This window comes from Grammomys surdaster, unplaced genomic scaffold, assembly GCF_004785775.1.
Source record: "Grammomys surdaster isolate TR1022 unplaced genomic scaffold, NIH_TR_1.0 237, whole genome shotgun sequence".
In the NCBI taxonomy this organism is placed as follows: Eukaryota; Metazoa; Chordata; class Mammalia; order Rodentia; family Muridae; genus Grammomys; species Grammomys surdaster.
The window spans coordinates 710853-729381 of record NW_021604682.1 but is presented as its reverse complement, the minus strand read 5'-3'; the positions used below and the strand labels follow the sequence as shown (position 1 = coordinate 729381).

General features: G+C 48.9%; 1 pseudogene; it reads left to right on the top strand.

Moving 5' to 3' along the window:
* Positions 1-3070: 3070 nt before the first annotated feature.
* LOC114626545 lies at positions 3071-4220 on the top strand (annotated as a pseudogene).
* Positions 4221-18529: the final 14309 nt, after the last annotated feature.

The window sequence follows — 18529 nt, the reverse complement described above, 5'->3', positions numbered from 1 at the left end:
GTTGCTCACTGACCTGTGGACACAAGGACACACATGCCACACTCCCATTGCTATTCACCTACTCCTAGAGAGATGCACTAGAGGATCATTCTCCACCCTGACTAATCCAAAACCTGCTCGCTGCCTTCTGCAGCAAGCATGCGAGCTGTCTCCATCCACCGTGGGACATGAATTTTGACTGCAGGGGGTCCTGCCCAGGCCTGGATGTATCCTCTGTTTTATTTTGGTAGCTTCCTTGTACCTGATCTATAGGTTTCTGTTTCATCTCTCAGTACTTTAACCTTTGTCTTTCTATATGTGTGTGTCGTGTCTCTGCCAGCTGTTGCATTTACATGTGCTGTTCCGTTAGTTCTGTCTCTTGTCCAGCAATGTTCTGCTTCACTCTGTGGGTACCACGATCTGCAGCCCCGTAGGCATTCAAGCTAAGAAACCGGTCTCCACCCTCACCTCAAGCCCATGGCATCCCACCCCTATCCCAGCATGACAGTCCCCAGAACATGGTTCCTCCACCTGCCAGCCTTTGCTGAATGAGCCCTAGTGGGTTTGCCTACCCATCCCCTCTGGAGATCCTCTCGCCTCTCCAGGGTTCTCAGGAGTCCCCAACACTGTGACAATGGAAGCAAGTCCTTCCTTCTCCCCTGGGGAAAAATCAGAAGAACTCATCGACTGGAGGTAGCTAGTCAGGATTCCGAACCCAGTCACAAGGCGAGCTCAAGGCTTGTATTCCCACCTGGGTGTGCCCATATGACAGCAGGATAGCCCAGCGAGGAGCCCCTCCCCCTATAGCCACCCTCACTCACACCACCATCACCGCCCCTGCGGTCCCCACGGCCACATCTCCCAATGCCCTGTACTTCCAGCCGCAGGAGGCTGGCTGCCGCTTGGTTCAGTCTGTGCAACATTTCGAGAAGAATTCAATTAGTTTTAATTAGCACAAATTTAATCCATTTTAATTAGTTTTAACTAATTGTAAACTCTTAATTAGTAAAATCTCAGGCTTTACACCCAAGAATTTCAGACCGAAGGCTCCCCTTTACGAGTTGGAAATAACAGGGACATGGCAGATGTTGGGAGGTGGTAGTCAGGGCCTGATTCCCTCACAAGGCCTATGCCCCTTGCTGGCTGCCTACAATATGCCTGCCACCTTCCAGTCCCACCTGAGGATGCCCGTGTGATGCTTTGATCACGTGCACTGGACCCTAAAGTCTTCTTCCTATATGATATAATGTGTCTCCGTATCACTCTCTACTCTTTCCACAGAATCCTTGGAGTGTGAAGGGCTGCTCCTCCTGGGTCCCAAGTCCCTGGTCCTCCTTCCCAGCTCTGTAAACTCCTGCCACCAGTGCCTTTATGCTTTGGGTCTTTTACCATGACCTATGACCCTTTGAAAGGTTGATCCTGAGTGCCTGCCCACCAAAGAGATGAAATTCAGAGAGAGCCCCAATATCTCTGTCACTCCTCCATCTCCTCTACCCCCCCTACCCCCAAACATCACATCGGGGAGCCAGGATGCTGAGGCAGAGTGCAAGGACTGGCCCTGCACAGCCTCCCCATTGCCATCCCCTCCCGTTCCCCGCCCTTCTCCCGCTGTCTTGGTCTTGGGGCACAGAGGACAGAGAATGGTGAGGAAAAAAAAACCTCTAGGTCTGGAGTCAGTGCCCTGGACTGAGGAGGGTCTCTTTGCCTTCAGTATCCATATTGGGAACCCAGATTAACCAAGCCTCCCAGGCTGCAGGGTGGTGGAAGCCTGGGAACACTGGGCAGGAGGACAGGCAGGCCATCTTCGTACGATGCCAATGGAGGGCATTGGCCTATGTTAAGTGATATCCCTTCGCTGGGTGACCTGATGTCACCTCACATCTGTGACAATGGATTTCCAGCTCTGTCTACTAGAGATGTGACTCCCGCCAGCTGGCATCGGGGGAACCGCCAATAGAGGGGACACCTAGAGGCACTTAGCACACACTGGCAAAGCAGAAAGACCAGCCTACCCTATCCAACAGGAGGGGGTATGCTTGGTCACACATCCTCTACCTTAGATCACAGCCCAGCCAAAACAGGAAGCAAGGGACCACATATCTCAGGAATCCTAGGAAGTGTGGTTCCTGTAGCTCTCCTGCCTTTTGTAGTCTACCTCTTGGCTCTCACAGGCTCAGCTGTTCCTAATCAGTGGCCCTGCCTAGAGCCTGTGTCTAACCTCAGCACCTCTGCTCTGTAGAAAGAGGTTGAGCCCGGGACACAGCACCAGACTTTGACGAGAATCTATTATCAACCTTGAATTTCAGGAAAAACAACTAGAGAAAAATCAAGCTCCCGAGGTGCAGCACAGCGTGAGGAAGCATTGTTTAGAAATACTAGCGAACTGTCAGGAGACAGTATTTTGGAAACAGGAAACCGGATCTGTAAACATTGTCAGCTAACAGGTAACCCCCAGGGAGAGGAGGAAGGAGGCTGAGAAATTTTTGCCGATTCTCAGTTATCACTAGAAAAAATAGGATCAACGTACAGCGTTAGAGTTGGCTAAATCAAGACAGAATTCAGAAAACATGCACACGCTAGGACAATTCTTAACAATTCGGCAATAGCAATAGGCAAAAAATAATACTAATACTATTAACAATAGCCAGAGGCAGGCATCACCCAAGCTTCCATCGTGGGTGGTAGGCAAAGGGAATGAAGCCCACGCACACAATGGAATCTTACTCATCCGTTCAAAGGAAAAGCATTCTGGTGTGTGTTACAGCATGCAGGGACCTTGAAGACATGGTGCTAAGTGAAAACAAGCCAGTCGCAAGAAAGGCGCCGTTGTCAATTTTGTTCACGAGGTTCCTGCTGTCATCAAACCACCGACACAGAAAGCAGAGAGGTGGCTGCAGGGGCCAGAAGGTGGAGCGATGTCAGTGTTCAACAGGGGCAGAGCCTCAGTGTGAGGCAATGGGACAGTCTAGAAATGGCGGTTATGACTGTACAGCCATGAGAAGGATTCTGCTGCTCGGCCAGGTCACCTGAAAGTGATTCAAATGGTTAGTTTCATGTTGTATGTGTTTTACCATTCATTAAGGATAAGGTCATGGCACCCCTGGATGTGGTGAAGGTCCGCCTTTGGACTCAGAGACCCTCGGCAGCCAGCAAATTGACACCTCCCTTCAGATTCTGGAGTCTCTCTTACACCAAATCACCCTCTGCTCTACAATCCCCAGGGAAGTGCCTCCTATACTGCAATGGTGTCCTGGAGCCCCTGTACCTGTGCCCAAATGGTACCCACTGTGCCACCTGGTTTCAGGATCCCACACGGTTCATTGGCACCATGGATGCCTTTGTGAAGATTGTGAGGAATGAGGGCACTAGGACCCTGTGGAGTGGCCTCCCAGCCACCCTAGTGATGACTGTGCCAGCCTCTGTCATCTACTTCACTGTTTATGACCAACTCAAGGCCTTTCTGTGTGGTCAGTCCTTGACCTCTGACCTCTACACACCTATGGTGGCTGGTGCCCTCGCCCGAATGGGCACCATGACAGTGGTCAGCCCCTTGGAGCTTGTGCAGACCAAGCTGCAGGCTCAGCATGTGTCATACCATGAACTGGCTACCTGTGTTCAAGCTGCGGTGGCTCAGGGTGGCTGGCACTCACAGTGGCTGGGCTGGGGTCCCACAGCTCTTCGAGATGTCCCCTTCTCAGCTCTGTACTGGTTCAACTATGAGTTGGTGAAGAGCTGGCTGAGCGGGATGAGACCGAAAGACCAGACATCTGTGGGCGTCAGCTTTGTGGCTGGTGGCGTCTCAGGAATGGTGGCTGCCACCCTTACCCTACCCTTTGATGTGGTGAAGACACAGTGACAAATGTCACTGGGAGAAGTGGAGGCTGTAAGAGTGAAGCCACCCAGAGTTGACTCCACCTGGCTCCTGCTTCGGAGAATCCAGGCTGAATCCGGCACCAGGGGACTCTTTGCAGGCTTCCTCCCCAGGATCATCAAGGCTGCGCCTTCCTGTGCCATCGATCAGCACTTATGAGTTTGGCAAGAGCTTCTTCCAGAGGCTCAACCAGGAGCAGCCTCTGGGCCACTGAAAGTTGGGCAGTGACCGGCTCTTGCAGAGCGGGAACAGGAGACCGAGCCAAGTGCCTTCCCTCCCAGTCCAGTCACCCAGACTGTCCTCATATCTGGATTCCTGCTGTTCCCCTTCCCAGGATTGCCACTCTCCCACCTCCGAGTTCAAGACCAAATCTGACGATTAAAAAAAAAGAATAAGGTCATTGGCTGGAGAGATGGCTCAGTGGTTAAGAGCACCAACTGCTCTTCCAGAGGTCCTGAGTTCAATTCCCAGCAACCACACGGTGGCTCACAACCATCTGTAATGGGGTCTGATGCCCTCTTCTGGTGTGTCTGAAGTGTACTCCCATACATAAAATAAATGATTTTTTTTAAAAGAGTAAACTCATAATGACAGCCTGGCCTGGGTTAGGGTGGGATGAGGACCAGCTGTGAAGCCAAGGACCACCCACTGGGACCACTCACTGGGACTCGACACCTGGGAATTCTCTTGGGTTGGCAGAGGGATGCAACCTTAGATGCATTCACGTACACTCTTCCAGCCTGGTGACGTGTAACAACCGGTCTTCTTAGGGCAATGATTTTCAACCTTTTTTTTTTTTTAAGATTTATTTATTTCATGCATGTGAACACACTGCCTCTGTCTTCAGACACACCAGAAGAGGGTGTGTGTGCTATGTTAGAGTGTTCTGCACACACACATTTGGAATTTGAGGAATCTAAATACCCTTGAGTGTGCTGAGAAATAAGGAACTCTGTGTCCCAGGCCAATGTAAAAGAGACTCAATGCCTTTTGTCTCCTGAAATGTCTTCCTGCTAGCAGCAACAAGAATGAACAGATGGTTCCTTCTGTCTGAGGGCCCCCCCACAGACCCTTCCAAGTCAAGGACAGTCTCAGGCCAAGACTTTGGCTCTACTTCCCTGCCATGAGCTAAGGACCTCCAGTATGCCACTGTGGAGTCTCAGGACAGTTGCATTCTGGGATTGGAAAACATAAGTAGATCTCTTGGGACTATCCTGAACTGAACTGTGGGAGGTGTTATCTCTCTGCTCCATTAGGCTTAACCTGACCCAGTAAGACCCCGCATGAGCCCTGAAGCCACTGTGTGACCACACTGCCCCCTAGTGGCAATGCCATACACCTCCCCGCACTGGCAACCATCCATTTCCGACGGGTTTATTAGCTCAACGATGCAGCCTGTTCAAAGTGAACAGGTGTGCTTCCTGCCACCCTGGAGAGACATAGAAACTGAGATCAGAGGGTTCTTTGTACAATAAATAGCTCCTGTTCAGTGATGCCCAATACACGACCCCTCTCTCCCTTCCAAAGACTGCATGCATCCCAGGAAGCCCATCTGGTGACAGCAGACCCTTGGGAGGGAGGAACGAAATACACACGGAACTGGAACACAGTAGGAGGGGAAGGAAGAGTGTGCAGGACCCAGGACAGCCTGGAGCAGCAGACAAGCTCCCTCGTCCCATCCTCGGCTCCCCAGAGCACAGGGAGAACACACTTGGTTGGTTGTTAGCCGCTGAGGTCTCACCATCTGGGCCATGCACGGCAGCTACACTGGCTGCTGTAAAGTGGGTCAAGATGTCTGGCACCCAACTGGACACCGGTGGCGTGAGAGACTAGAGGATGTCACCAACCCCTGCCTGATCACAACATTCCCCCCGACCATCGCCCATATGTAACCGGTGCAGGCCACTGTAGACTTCGACTTTTCTCTTTGAGTATCTGGCTCTTTCCAGGTTAACTGGCCCACATTCTGACTATTTTAACTGATATCTTTCTCTCTTTTCTTTTTTTTTTAAATATATGTGAGCACACTGTCACTGTCTTCAGACACACCAGAAGAGGACACTGATCCCATTATAGATGGTTGTGAGCCACCATGTGGTTGCTGGGAATTGAACTCGGGACCTCTGGAAGAGCAGCCAGTGCTCTTAACCACTGAGCCATCTCTCCAGCCCCTTAACTGATTTCTTATTTTAAAGATCATTACAACCTTCACCCAGCCGATACCCGGTTCTGAAGATACCTGTATTCCCCCTGAACACCCACACTCCAGTGTCATTCCCTTCCCCACATCCTGCCTTTCTGTGTTTATAACCCCTGTGTGAATGAATTACGATTTGAGAAAAAATAAATTATAAAAAAAGGAAAAAAAATAAAGATCATTACAGATTCACAACAGTTACCCAAGATGATGAAGAAAAACTCCTAGCATCCAGATGAAGGGCACCCTGCTTCCCCCACAGGGAATGCTACCGAGTTTTATGGCGACGTCACATAACTGGACTCCTGCACCAGTTAGTTCTGGATCCTGGAGGGTTTCATCACATCAGGTCTAGCTACTTACAAACAATGTAAACCAGAGGAAAATCAAGAAGGCAGGAAAGGATTTTGTTGGGAAGGTAGAGATCACCCATCTCAGCCTACCTCTAGCCTGTACAGTTGGGGAAGGGACCAGGGGTGCTTGTGACTCCAGCAGCCTTGATCACTGGCTCAGTTCGGCAAGGAGGCTCCGGGAACTCTTCCAGACTGAGGCTTCAGCAGATGCCTGTAAGGTGAGTGTTCAGCTTGAGGGATGATGTCATCATGGGTGACGTAACTGTGGCTCTGAAGTTCCTGGAATCTAAGGTGGCTACAGCTTACAGGGCTGCGACAATGTCTGGAGGCCACACCCTGGTGTGTTTTGAGGCTCTGGAATGGTTCTGAGAACAGTATGAAAGCTGGCTGTTTCTGGTTTCTGTGGTCTCGCTGGTGTTGGGCTGGACACTTTCCTTGGGTGAATAGCACGTCTGTGTGTAGTGGGCCAGAGTCTGATCCCAATCCCTGGCGACAAAGGCAGATACAAAACAAAGAGCTACCAGGCTTCCTCCTGATGTTATTTCTCTTGTAGTTGAGGCAAGGGTCAGTGCTGTCAGCAAAGATGCTCTTAGAACCTGTCAGTCATAGTTAGAAGCAGCCAACATTAAGATTTACAGAACTTGACACGAAAGTCTGACTCTATCCTTGGGACAGCCCTACCAGGCTGTCTTCTGTCCCCAGTCCCAGCTGGTTGTAGACAGTGGGTATATAGCTGAGAGACTGCCCAGGACAGCTAATTTGGAATCTTCGAAGCCCAGAAGCCATCTTGCCCCCAGCTGGGCATTGGGTTTTACCATCACTGAGGACCCAAACAATCCTGTTCTACCTCTTTTCCCTGCAGTGTTCCCAAGCCATGGGCCAGTAGTCAGGGGTGGCTGTGGGCAGGCACAGTCCCTGGTCCGCCTGAGTCCTCTCTGTGGTGTCAGACCAACATTCCAGCAAAGCCAGCTTCATAGAGGGAGCGGGTAGGTCTTGGCTAGGATGGTGAGTCAAGGGTAGGACAGTCCTGTGCAGAAAGGTAGTCCACCTTTGCTGAGAGGAACTCAAGCAAAAAGTCCAGGAGGTTCTTGCGGAAGGAAAGGAGACCTGCATCAAAGCAGACACCGAGAAAGGCAGGCATAAGAGAAGCAAGTGCCAAGAAAGTAAAAATGAGTATGTCTGGTGTGGGGGAACAGTTTGTGGGAGTCCCACAATTGTGCTAAAGTGTGGGAACATGTGGGTAAGGGAGGAGGAGGGGTGTGTGCTCTGCCTCAGGGTGGTCCTCGCCAGAGACATTCTAAGTTTTAAACCACACTGCCAGACATTTTTATTTTTATTGCTAACATAAAACACGCCACACAGAAAAATGCCTTTGAGAGTCTGTGAAAAAATTTTAAAGACAGCTCCAAACCCAGTCACGAATCAAAGCTTGAAACAGTTTTCTAAAAATTAAAAAAAAAAAAAAAACAATAAACGAACTTTTAAAATAAAGGTTTATTTTGAAACTTCTGGGCGCATGGGTGTTTGCCTGCATGTATATATGTACATTGTGTGTGTGTGTGTGTGTGTGTGTGTGTGTGTGCAGTGTCCACAGAGGCCAGAAGAGGGCATCAAGCCTGGAATTACAGACTATTGTGAGCCACCATGTGGGTATACTGGGAACAGAATCCAAATTCTGCAAGAGCAGCAAGGTCTCTTAATCTCTGAACCATCTCTCCAGCTCTGATGATGATGATGATAGTGATGGTGATGATGGTGGTGATGGTGGTGATGGTGATGGTGGTGATGGTGGTGATGATGATGGTGGTGATGGTGGTGATGGTGATGGTGATAAATACTTTAGGCCACAGATCTTAAAAACTGAACAATGGAGTTGGGCGGTGGTGGCGCACGCCTTTAATCCCAGCACTTGGGAGGCAGAGGCAGGTGGATTTCTGAGTTCGAGGCCAGCCTGGTCTACAGAGTGAGTTCCAGGACAGCCAGGGCTACACAGAGAAACCCTGTCTCGAAAAACCAAAAAAACAAAAACAAAAACAAACAAACCAACCTGAACATAAACTAAACAACAACAACAAAGTACAACATCACCTGGCACGGGGGCTAGGAAGATAGTTTAGTGGGTTCAGTGCTTGCCATACAAGCATGAGGACCTCAGCATGACCCTCCTGTACCCACAGAAAAGCCTGGTGTGGCAGTTTGTCAATGAGAGCCCAGTTTTGGCAGAACAGAGGCGGGTAGATTCCAGAGGCCACCTGGCTAGACAGTGTTTTCTAAAACAGCATGTTCCAGGTTCAGGGAGAGACCCTGTCTCAAAAAACCAAAAACAAAGAACCCAGAAGGGCAAGCAAGATGGCTCAGGAGGGTAAAGGTGACTGCTGCTCAGGGCTGAGGACTTAAGTTCAATTCCTGAGATCCACATGGTGGAAGAGAAGCACCTACTTCCCCGGGTTGTTCCCTGACCACGACACGCGCTCCATGGCATGTGTGCACACATCCAGACCCAAAAATAATTAATTAATTAACTAATTAACCAATTAATTTTAAAAATGCGATTTAAAAAATAAAAGGTGGAGCTGGAGAGATGGCTCAGAGGTTAAGAGGACTGACTGCTCATCCAGAGGTCCTGAGTTCAATTCCCAGCAACCACATGATGGCTCACAACCATCTATAATGAGATCCGATGCCCTCTTCTGGCGTGTCTGAAGACAGCAACAGTGTACTCACATACATAAAATAAATAAATCTTTAAAAAAAAAAAAAAGATAAAAGGTGGAGAGAGAGATATAGAAAGATCACCAGTGTCAACATCTGGAGAGAGATATAGAATGATCACCAGTGTCAACATCTGGAACACCTGCACATATGTTTGTCCAGGCATGTGCACGCAGAAAAAGAAAAAAAAAATCATGGCCCTGAAAATATTCCAATCAGCCAGTCTTCTGACTGAGTCACGGACCTGAGGAAATCAACCCGAAACAGCATCCTGTCCATAGACTAATGAATGGGCGTGAGTTTGTATCACAGGCACCAACGAATCTCACCCAAGGGCATGCCCAAGAGCACGCTGGGGGAAAGTTAATTGTTAAGCGTTCCTTCATGGACGAATATGCGTGACTGAAACATGCCAGACATGAACTCTACCTCTTGGCTCGAGGACACTGCGTACCGCCCGTGCTCAAGGGCCAATGTACTACTACCCAGCTGGCCACGTTCCCTCCCACCCGTGGCCTCCCAGGGCCCAGCTTCCTGCTGCTCTCCCCCTCCAAGCTGCATTGGCCTGCCTCCCAGTAGGGCAGGGAGGAGCTTGCAATCTGTCCCAACCTAGGCCTTTCAGCCATGCACGGCAGAACGGAAAAACCATCTTTATTACGGTGCAATTCACAGGTAAGAAACACACGGTCCTGTATGTGATTAAGGTTGCTAGCCCTCATGGGCACGTTCTGCCTGTCGAGAGAATTCTCATTTAACCCAAGAGCCCAGACCTTCCCAGTATCCACTGCTAGTCCCAGGCTACCTGCCAGAACAGAGCCACAGGAAAGACTCTTGCCCTGGGTATCCTATCAACAACACTATGATTCTGAAGAGTCACCCAGAGCTCCAGTCACACAGAGGTCATGGGATTGTCCTTTAGGTCTGCTGCATGTCTGGATTGCTTCTACTTGTGAACAGTTTCAAATAAAAGTGCACGAGCCTTGTAGGAATGTGCTTTGCTCCTCCCAAGAAGGGGGAACAGAGAGCTGGACACACTTCACTTTCCAAAACAGACGGACCACTTGACACCCCGTGATTGCTGTGTGTTGTCACCAGCATTTAGCGTTGTTTGGTTTTAAGTATTAGCCTCTCTTGAGGGCATGCCGTGGTCCCCCACTGATTGGTGAGGAACGATAGTGATATTAGACACACTTTCGCACGCTCTGGACTCAACCATTCGTATCCTGCATATTTTACTTTTATTACACTTGTCTAGTGTGTGCGCATGCTTGCCACCACACACACTTGTGGGCCAGCAGACAATTTGCAGGAGTCAGCACCTCTATGTGGGTCCCAAAAAACTAGCTCAATTTGTCAAGCGAGGTAACAAGTGTCTTTATCCCATTTGCTGGCCCAGATCTTTCGTATTTTAAAAATTGGGCATCCTATTTTCTTAGTCTTGAGCTATGAGGGTTGTTTAGGTATTCTGAATACATGCCCTGGACGGATATTTTCTCCCAGGTATGGCTTACTTTGTTGTTCCTTTAATGGTACATTTTGATGCCCAGGGCTGATAATTCTGCCTTTTGGAGACTTTGTTTCCTGAATCCTTAATGCCAGCCTAAAGGAAGGACTTTTGCCCTTGGCATCCTATTTGGGAAGATGATATCTCCTTTTTAATCCCAGAACTTAATACAACTTAATACAATAGTTTGGATGCTGAATGTCCCCTGAAGGCCCATGCATTGAAGGCTTTGTTCTCAGTGTAATATTACAGAAAGGTGATAGTACTTTTTTCTTTTTTTGAGACAGGGTTTCTCTGTGTAGCCCTGGCTATCCTATAACTCTCTTTGTAGACCGGGCTGGCCTCGAACTCACAGACATCCACCTGTCTCTTCCTCCCTAGTGCTGGTATGTACCACCATACCTCGTTGTTGATTGTACTTATAAAAGGGGCGGGACCTAGTGGGAAGTCAAGTTACTAAGTACACACCTTGAGCTTGAGGGGGGGACTGCTCGATCTAGCATTTTCCTGGTTCCTTTTGCTTCTTGGCTGTATCACGAGCATCTGTGTGGTTCTACCTGCTTCTGTCATGGCCCTCTGCCTTGCTACAGACCGAAAGCAATGAGGCCAAGTCACTATCACCCAAGATAAACCTCTCCTTTTGATCAGCTAATTGCCACAGGACTACTATTCAGCGATAAGAAGGCAATGTGGACTGCCCTAGGATTCCTTATAAGGATGGAAATGGGCCACACCCAGGCTTTCCAGTCCACAGCCAAAAAGCTTTGGGCAGCAGGCAAGCACAAGACACTCACTAGGGAATTGGAAGTTTACCGAAGCAAATGTAAATGGTGTTATCTTCTAATTTAGGTATGAGGCCCATTTGAAGTTGTATCCGTGAGTACAGATAGATATATTTTCCCCCTTTCCCCCACAGTGCTGGGAATAGCATCTAGGGACTCGTACAAGACGGGCAAGCTCCTGTCACAGAGCTCCCTCATTCCTGGTGTCCGCTCCGTTCCCACGGGGACCTCAGTTGTTCTTGAACTTCTTGAGTTCTCAAGACTGTCTTTCAGGGTTCGAGAGATGGCTCAGTGGTTAAGAGTATTGACTGCTCTCCCAAAGGTCCAATTCCCAGCAACCACATGGTGGCTCACAACCATCTGTAATGTAATGCCCTCTTCTGATGTGTCTGAAGACAGCAACTGCATTTTCATATACATACAATAAATAAATCTCTAGAAAAAAAGGACTGTCTTCCCTCAGCGAGACACTTTTACAGAGTCAGTTCTTCATAGACACTCTTTGTGTCTTACGGTCTCTATATGCCCCCCCCATTCTTTTTTTTTTCTTTTTAAGACGGAGCTTCATATAACCCTAGGCTGACCTTGAATTCACTGTGTAGCTAAGGTTGACTATGAACTTTTTTTGTTTGCTTGAGACAGGGTCTCTTTCTACATTTCTGCCTGTCCTGGAACTCATTACATAGACCAGAGTGGCCTCAGACTCCCAGAAAGCTACCTGCCTCTGCCTCCTGAGTCCTGAAGTTAAAGGTATGACCCACCATGCGAGGCATTTAGCATTTTTTTTTTCCATGAGCTTTTGGTCCTTTCGCCTCTACTTCTTGAGTCCTGGGATTGCCAATAGATTCATTAGGATTATTTTTTTTCCCCTGTGAACTGAAGTTTTTCGGCAAAGCAAACAAACCGCACATGCTGGCGTCGAAGATTTCACAAGAGTGATCCACTGATTATAACCTCAATGTTGTGACATGCTGGAATGTTGCAGATTCAGAGTCGACGTCTCTTGGGCTATGTTTAGTTCCCTGAGTAGCAGTCATTGCCCATTGCTGTGTCTGACCCAACACCCTTCGGATTAAATAAAACCTTTAGGATGTATTAACAACTTCTGCCAACCCCGAAGCTAAGAATGTCCTCAGATAGCATCCAAAGCCCAAAGCGGAGATTCCCTTGCTTGTCTGTAACCTGCCTACCTAGTTTTTCCACCAATGGACTTGGGAAACGCCTTGATTTGTGACGTTCTTTCGTTCCATGGTCATAAAAGTTTATGCAACTGCCTCTATGTCAGAACATGTTATTCAGAGCAACCAGAATCTGCATTCCTGAGCCATGGTGCCTCATACCGGCTCAGAATAAACCGTCTCGTTCTCAAAGGGGATGATGAGAGGGATGGGGGCTCCTTCATATTCTGTATTATGAAGACATGCTTGAACCCCACATTGTAAAAAGGAGTTGGGGAGCCATGTTATGAACAGCCCAGCCTAGACACACCGCAAATGACTTGTTTGTTCCGAATTAACCCTTCCTAGCCCAGGTGGCTCTGAGGTGTGTACTAGGCTGGCACGACAAGAAACCAACTTCACTGAGTATTTTAAGAAGTGTCTCAGCCCAGGAGGAGGGAAGAGGGCAAGGGATGGTTAACAGGAGAAACACAAACATCGCAAGTTCAAAAGTGTGCCTGACCACCAGACCACAGGGACAGGACTGAGCTCTGGAAAGATCTGCATCTCTAGTTCTCTCTCACGTTCTCCCTGGATAGCTGTGGGCCAGAAATGAAATGCAAGGTTGATGTCTAGGAAAAGAATGGAGGAGGAAGAAAGTATTGTCTGGGTCAGCCCAGCTGCTGAAACCTGAAGGGGCCCCAAGGATCCTGGCTGAAGCCTCGGGGGCAAGAAGGACCTAACTCATCACCTTTCAGGACCTCAAAGGGGTAGGTGTGTGTGTGTGTGTGTGTGTGTGTGTGTGTGTGTGTCTGAGTGTGTCAGTGTGTGTCTGTCTGTGTATGTGTATATGTGTGTATGTGTCTGTATCTGAGTGTGTCAGTGTATGTCTCTGTGTGTATGAGTGTGTCAGTGTGTGTCTGAGTGTATCGGTGTGCATATGTCTGAGTGTGTCAGTGTGTGTCAGTGTGTGTCTGTGTGTGTCTGTGTGTATGTGTCTGTATCTGAGTGTGTCACTGTGTGTCTCTGTGTGTATGTCTGAGTGTGTCAGTGCATGTCTGTGTCAGTGTGTGTCTGAGTGTGTCAGTGTGTGTCTGAGTATGTGTCAGTGTGTGTCTGTGTGTCTGAGTATGTTGGTGTGTGTCTGAGTGTTATTTGAGTGTGTCAGTATGTGTGTTAGTGTGTGTCTGTTGGTGTGTGTGTCTGAGTGCTGTCTGAGTGTTGTCTGAGTGTGTCAGTGTGTGTGTGTGTGTGTGTGTCTGTGTTTGTTGGTGTGTGTGTCTGAGTGCTGTCTGAGTATTGTCTGAATGTGTCAGTGTGAGTGTCTGTGTGTGTGCCTGTGTCTGTGTGTCTGAGTGTGTCAGTGTGAGTGTGTGTGTGTGTGTCTGTGTGTGTGACAGCAGGACTCTCACCAGGCTGCTTGCTGTTCCCTACTTCCTTGCTGACAGAGTGTAGCAGACATTTTTCCCGCCCACTGACAGCATCCAGACCTGTGCTAGAGCAGAGCTACCTAAGGGAACCTGTGGATTGGAAGTGGGCAGCAGGTCTCCTGAGGTGCCCACTCAGAACCATCCAGAATCCTGGGCAGAAGAGACACCACCCACAGTGACAGATTTGAGGTGCCCTGCCCAAGATAGCCTCCTAAGCTGAGCTGGAGAGCCTCTGTTTCACCAGGGCCTCCCAAACACTGGTCCTGAGCTTCTCAAGACCCAGAAGTGACAGCAAGGCTCCTGGGCAGAGGAAACCAGCTGGCTAGTCTCCTGTCTCCACCCATGCTGATGTCAGGGTTGACAAAAGGACCACACTAGGCCTATGGACCTGTGTGTTTATGTCCAAATAGCTGTCTTAGCCTTGCTTCAGCAGCCCCACGTCACTGACGCAGGAGCCGTAGAAAAGGGGTAGTCACACCCCACTGCCTTTAACATCCAGGATTCACCTTGGCCACTGGGATAGTATGGTGTGTTCTAGCACATAGCACCAGGTCCCTATGCTACGGATGTCTTCCAAAGCCCTCTCTCCTCTGTTCTCCCCACCCCCACCCAACTTTCCATACACCCTCACTTGACTTCCCTCTTTAGGCCCAGAGTTCACTCAGCTAAGCCTGAATGGTCACCTTAGCTCCTCCCACCTCGATGGATATGTTGCAAACTGACCGTTGTCCCTCATAATGCGTGAACGCATGGCAGCAGGACTCAACTCTTAATGTTCCTTTTCTGCACTGGCTGAAGGCCACCTGGCTGCCCTTTGGCACTAAGTCCTTCAGTCCTGGGAACCCTGCTCTTCGCCGGGGGAAGGATGGTCCTCCCTGCTTCAAAGTGTGTCCTTGTGAATCTGAGGGGTAGAGCCAGAAGCTACAAGGGGCCACTCCTGCTGCCATGGAGCCTACAGGATCCTTATGGGAAGCCACAGAGTAAGTGGCCTCTGAGTAAATTTCCTACCCTTCTGGCATAGTGTCTTCCAGGCTGGGTCAGAGACAGATGCATCTCCTAGGACAGGTCATGTACTTGGTGTGTGGGCTAAGCCTTGTTTCTTAGGGTTACTATGACTGTGATAAAATACCATGAAAAGGGTTGTTCAGCTTTCACTTCTACATCACTGTTCCTTTTCTTTTCTTTTCGTTTCTTTCTTTCTTTCTTTCTTTCTTTCTTTCTTTCTTTCTTTCTTTTTTTTTTTTTTTTGAGACAGCGTTTCTCTGTGTAGCCCTGGCTGTCCTGGAACTCACTCTGTAGACCAGGCTAGCCTCAAATTCAGAGATCCACCTGCCTCTGCCTCCCAAGTGCTGGGATTAAAGGCATGCGCCACCACTGCCCGGCCACTGTTCATTTTCAAAGGAAGTCGGGATGGGAACACAAACAGAACAGGAACCTAGAGGCAGGAGCTGATGCAAAAGCCACGGAGAGGTGCTGCATATTGGCTTGCTCCTCGTAGTGTGTTCACCCTGCTTTCTTATAGGACTGCCAGCCCAGGGATGGTCCCAACGGTGTCCTCCCCCATCAAGCATGAATTAAGAGACTGCCCTACAGCTGGATCTTATAGAGGCCTTTTTCTCAATGGAGGGTTCCTCCTTTCAGATAATTCTAGCTTGTGTCAAGTTAACATAGAACCAACGAGCACAACTGACCATTTGTCCACTTGGTACACAAACATTCACTATCAAGCTATATACACTCTTTCCTCAAGATCACACACTAATATCAATTTTAAAAATCCCACGGCCTTTGAAAATCCAAACATTTGAAAAAAACAATCAGTCTCTTCAGAATAGCCAGTCCCACTTAAAATCCAAAGTCTTTTCCAATTAAAAATCTCTCAGGGCTGGAGAGATGGATCAGTGGTTAAGAGCTCTGACTGCTCTTCCAGAGGTCCTGAGTTCACTTCCCAGCAACCACATGGTGGCTCACAACCATCTGTAATGGGATCTGATGCCCTCTTCTGGTGTTCTGAAGACAGCTACAGTACACTCATATACATAAAATAAATACATTTTAAAAAATTAAAAGTCTCTCAAATATGGGCTTCTGTAAAATCAAAAATAAATTAAATACCTTCCCACTTCAAGAGGGAAGAACCAGGGCACAATAGCAGTCAACTCAAAGTAAAACTAAAATCTATAGTTTACTCAATGTCCAATGTCTGGGACTCACTCACCGTCTTCTAGGCAGCTCCGAAGGGAACTTCTCTGGCTCTGCTCTCTGCAGCACACACAGCTTGTTATCTTAGGTTCTGGTTGGCTGCACTCTCCTGCTGCTGCTTGGTGGTCCTCTCACGGTACGGGCATCCCCTCAATATTGCGGTAACTGGGCTCCACTTTCACCAGGAGCCTCTCCTGAGCGCTCTCAACCCTGCCACGCAGTGCCAAGCCTCAGCTGCTCTCCCACGTTCACACCTTCGAAATCAACACCATCACCTAGTGTGATTCTCACACTACTCAGTTCGGCTGCCAGCAGGAGGTACAACCTTGGCCACCTCTGGAACACAGCTTTTGTGTGCTGACCCTGAGGAAACATTCCCCAGAAGATTTCACCTCAGTGATGCTGGTCTCTTCTTAATCACAGCTGACTTTTCAGCCCCCAGCTAACCAGCATCCATTATCCCAGCAAAGCAACGGTCTTACTTTAGTGGTTCTAGTCTCTTATCAATCACAGCTGACTCTCCAGCCCCAGCTGACCAGGCACCACACAAATCCCTCACACAAATGGTCCTGTAGAGTCTTTGCTTCTCCCGAAACTTCACAAGCCAGGCCTCCATTGTCTGCACGGATCTCAATATTCTTCTCTTCCAAACTCCAAAGAACAGCCCCATTGAGCTCTCAACATGCAATGGCTTTTCTAGCCCAGAGCTTCAAAGTCCTTCCACAATCCTCCTCAAAACAACATGGTCAGGTCTGTCACAGCAATACCCCACTATCCTGGTCCCAATTTGTCCTAGTTAGGATTACTATTGCTGTGAAGAGACACCATGAAAGATTTTATTGGCTTACACTTCTAAATCCCTGTTCATCATCACAGGAAGTCAGGATGGGAACCCAAACAGAGAAGGAACCTAGAGGCAGGAGCTGATGCAGAGGCCATGGAGGGGTGCTGCTTATTGGCTTGCTCCTCATGGCTTGCTCAGCCTGCTTTCTTATAGAACCCAGGATCCCCAGCCCAGGAATGGCACCACCCACAATGGTCTGGTCCCTCTCCCATCAATCACTAATTAAGAAACTACCCTACAGCTGGATCTTATGGAGGCATTTTCTCAATTGAGTCCCCCCTTCCCCAGTAACTCTAGCATGTGTCAAATTGATATAAAACTTGCCAGCACACCTTGTTGAGGGAAGACTATGGTTTAGTCTGAGAGTTTAGTCTGCCTTCCCCTAGTCTAGTATACGCTTAGATTTTCACCATGTGTTGGGATACTTTGTACTGCTGGTATAGAGAGGTGGACTCTTAAGAAGCTGTCAGCCCAGTAGATTCTGACCTGGACCTTATGCTGAGGAGATGTGAGGCTTGGCTTTTCTGGAGCTGGGCAAAGGCTAGGCAGGCCACAGGGGGCAGGTCCTCGATCCGGAACACTATGGACTTTGGGACCATTAGCAGTGAGCACAGTGGCTGGCCTCCCTGGCTGGAATGGGCCTGGCAGGGAAGCCCCATGCTGTTCTTCCTCTTCCTGGATCTAACCATGGCAGCCCAAGTGTTCTCATGTGAGCCTGGACGGTGGGAGGAAATGACAGCTGGGCTTCTTTCCCTCGTGAGCTCAGCCAGACCGAGGCTAGGATGGTGTCAAGCATCCATCTTATTCTTCCAACTCCTCTGCATAGCAGAGGTGCCTTTCTATCTCACTGGTAGGAGATGTGGAGCTAAAGGGCTCCCCAGAGGCACCCCTGAGTTGGGGTGGACTGCTTGTTCCTAACCTCAGAGCCCAGCCCCCACCAGGCAGCCTTGCTTCTCGCTGGGAAATGGACTGGAGACGTAGGGTGTTAGCGGACTAGCCTTAGGTCACTGGGTTCTCAACCCGTGGGGGATCGAATGACCTTTTCACAGGGGTCACCTAAGACCATCAGAAAACACAGATGATATTTATCATCATGATTCAATTACAGCTACTGTAACAATTACAGCTATGAAGTAGCAACAAAAATAAATTTATAATGGGGGGGGTCACCAAAATGTGAGGAACTTTATTCAAGGATAGCAGCATCGGGAAGGTTGAGAACTCCTGCTCTAGATGATATTGGATGGGCAAAAGACACTTGTCCTCTAGGGGTAGTAATGCTGTCATCAGGGAGCAAGTTAGCTCCATCTTCTAGGGTATGGTATCATATGGGATTGAGCTGTAGAGATCACACATGCTCTTCCAGATGTCTGTGGATCCGCAAACTTCCTTGCAGCGGCAACTGTAACGAGAACTTATAGGCTGGTTGGGGTTTAGCTCGTGGCTCATCCTGACCCCTCCCACCCATGGCTCCTTCCTTGGTACCAGCTTTCACTCC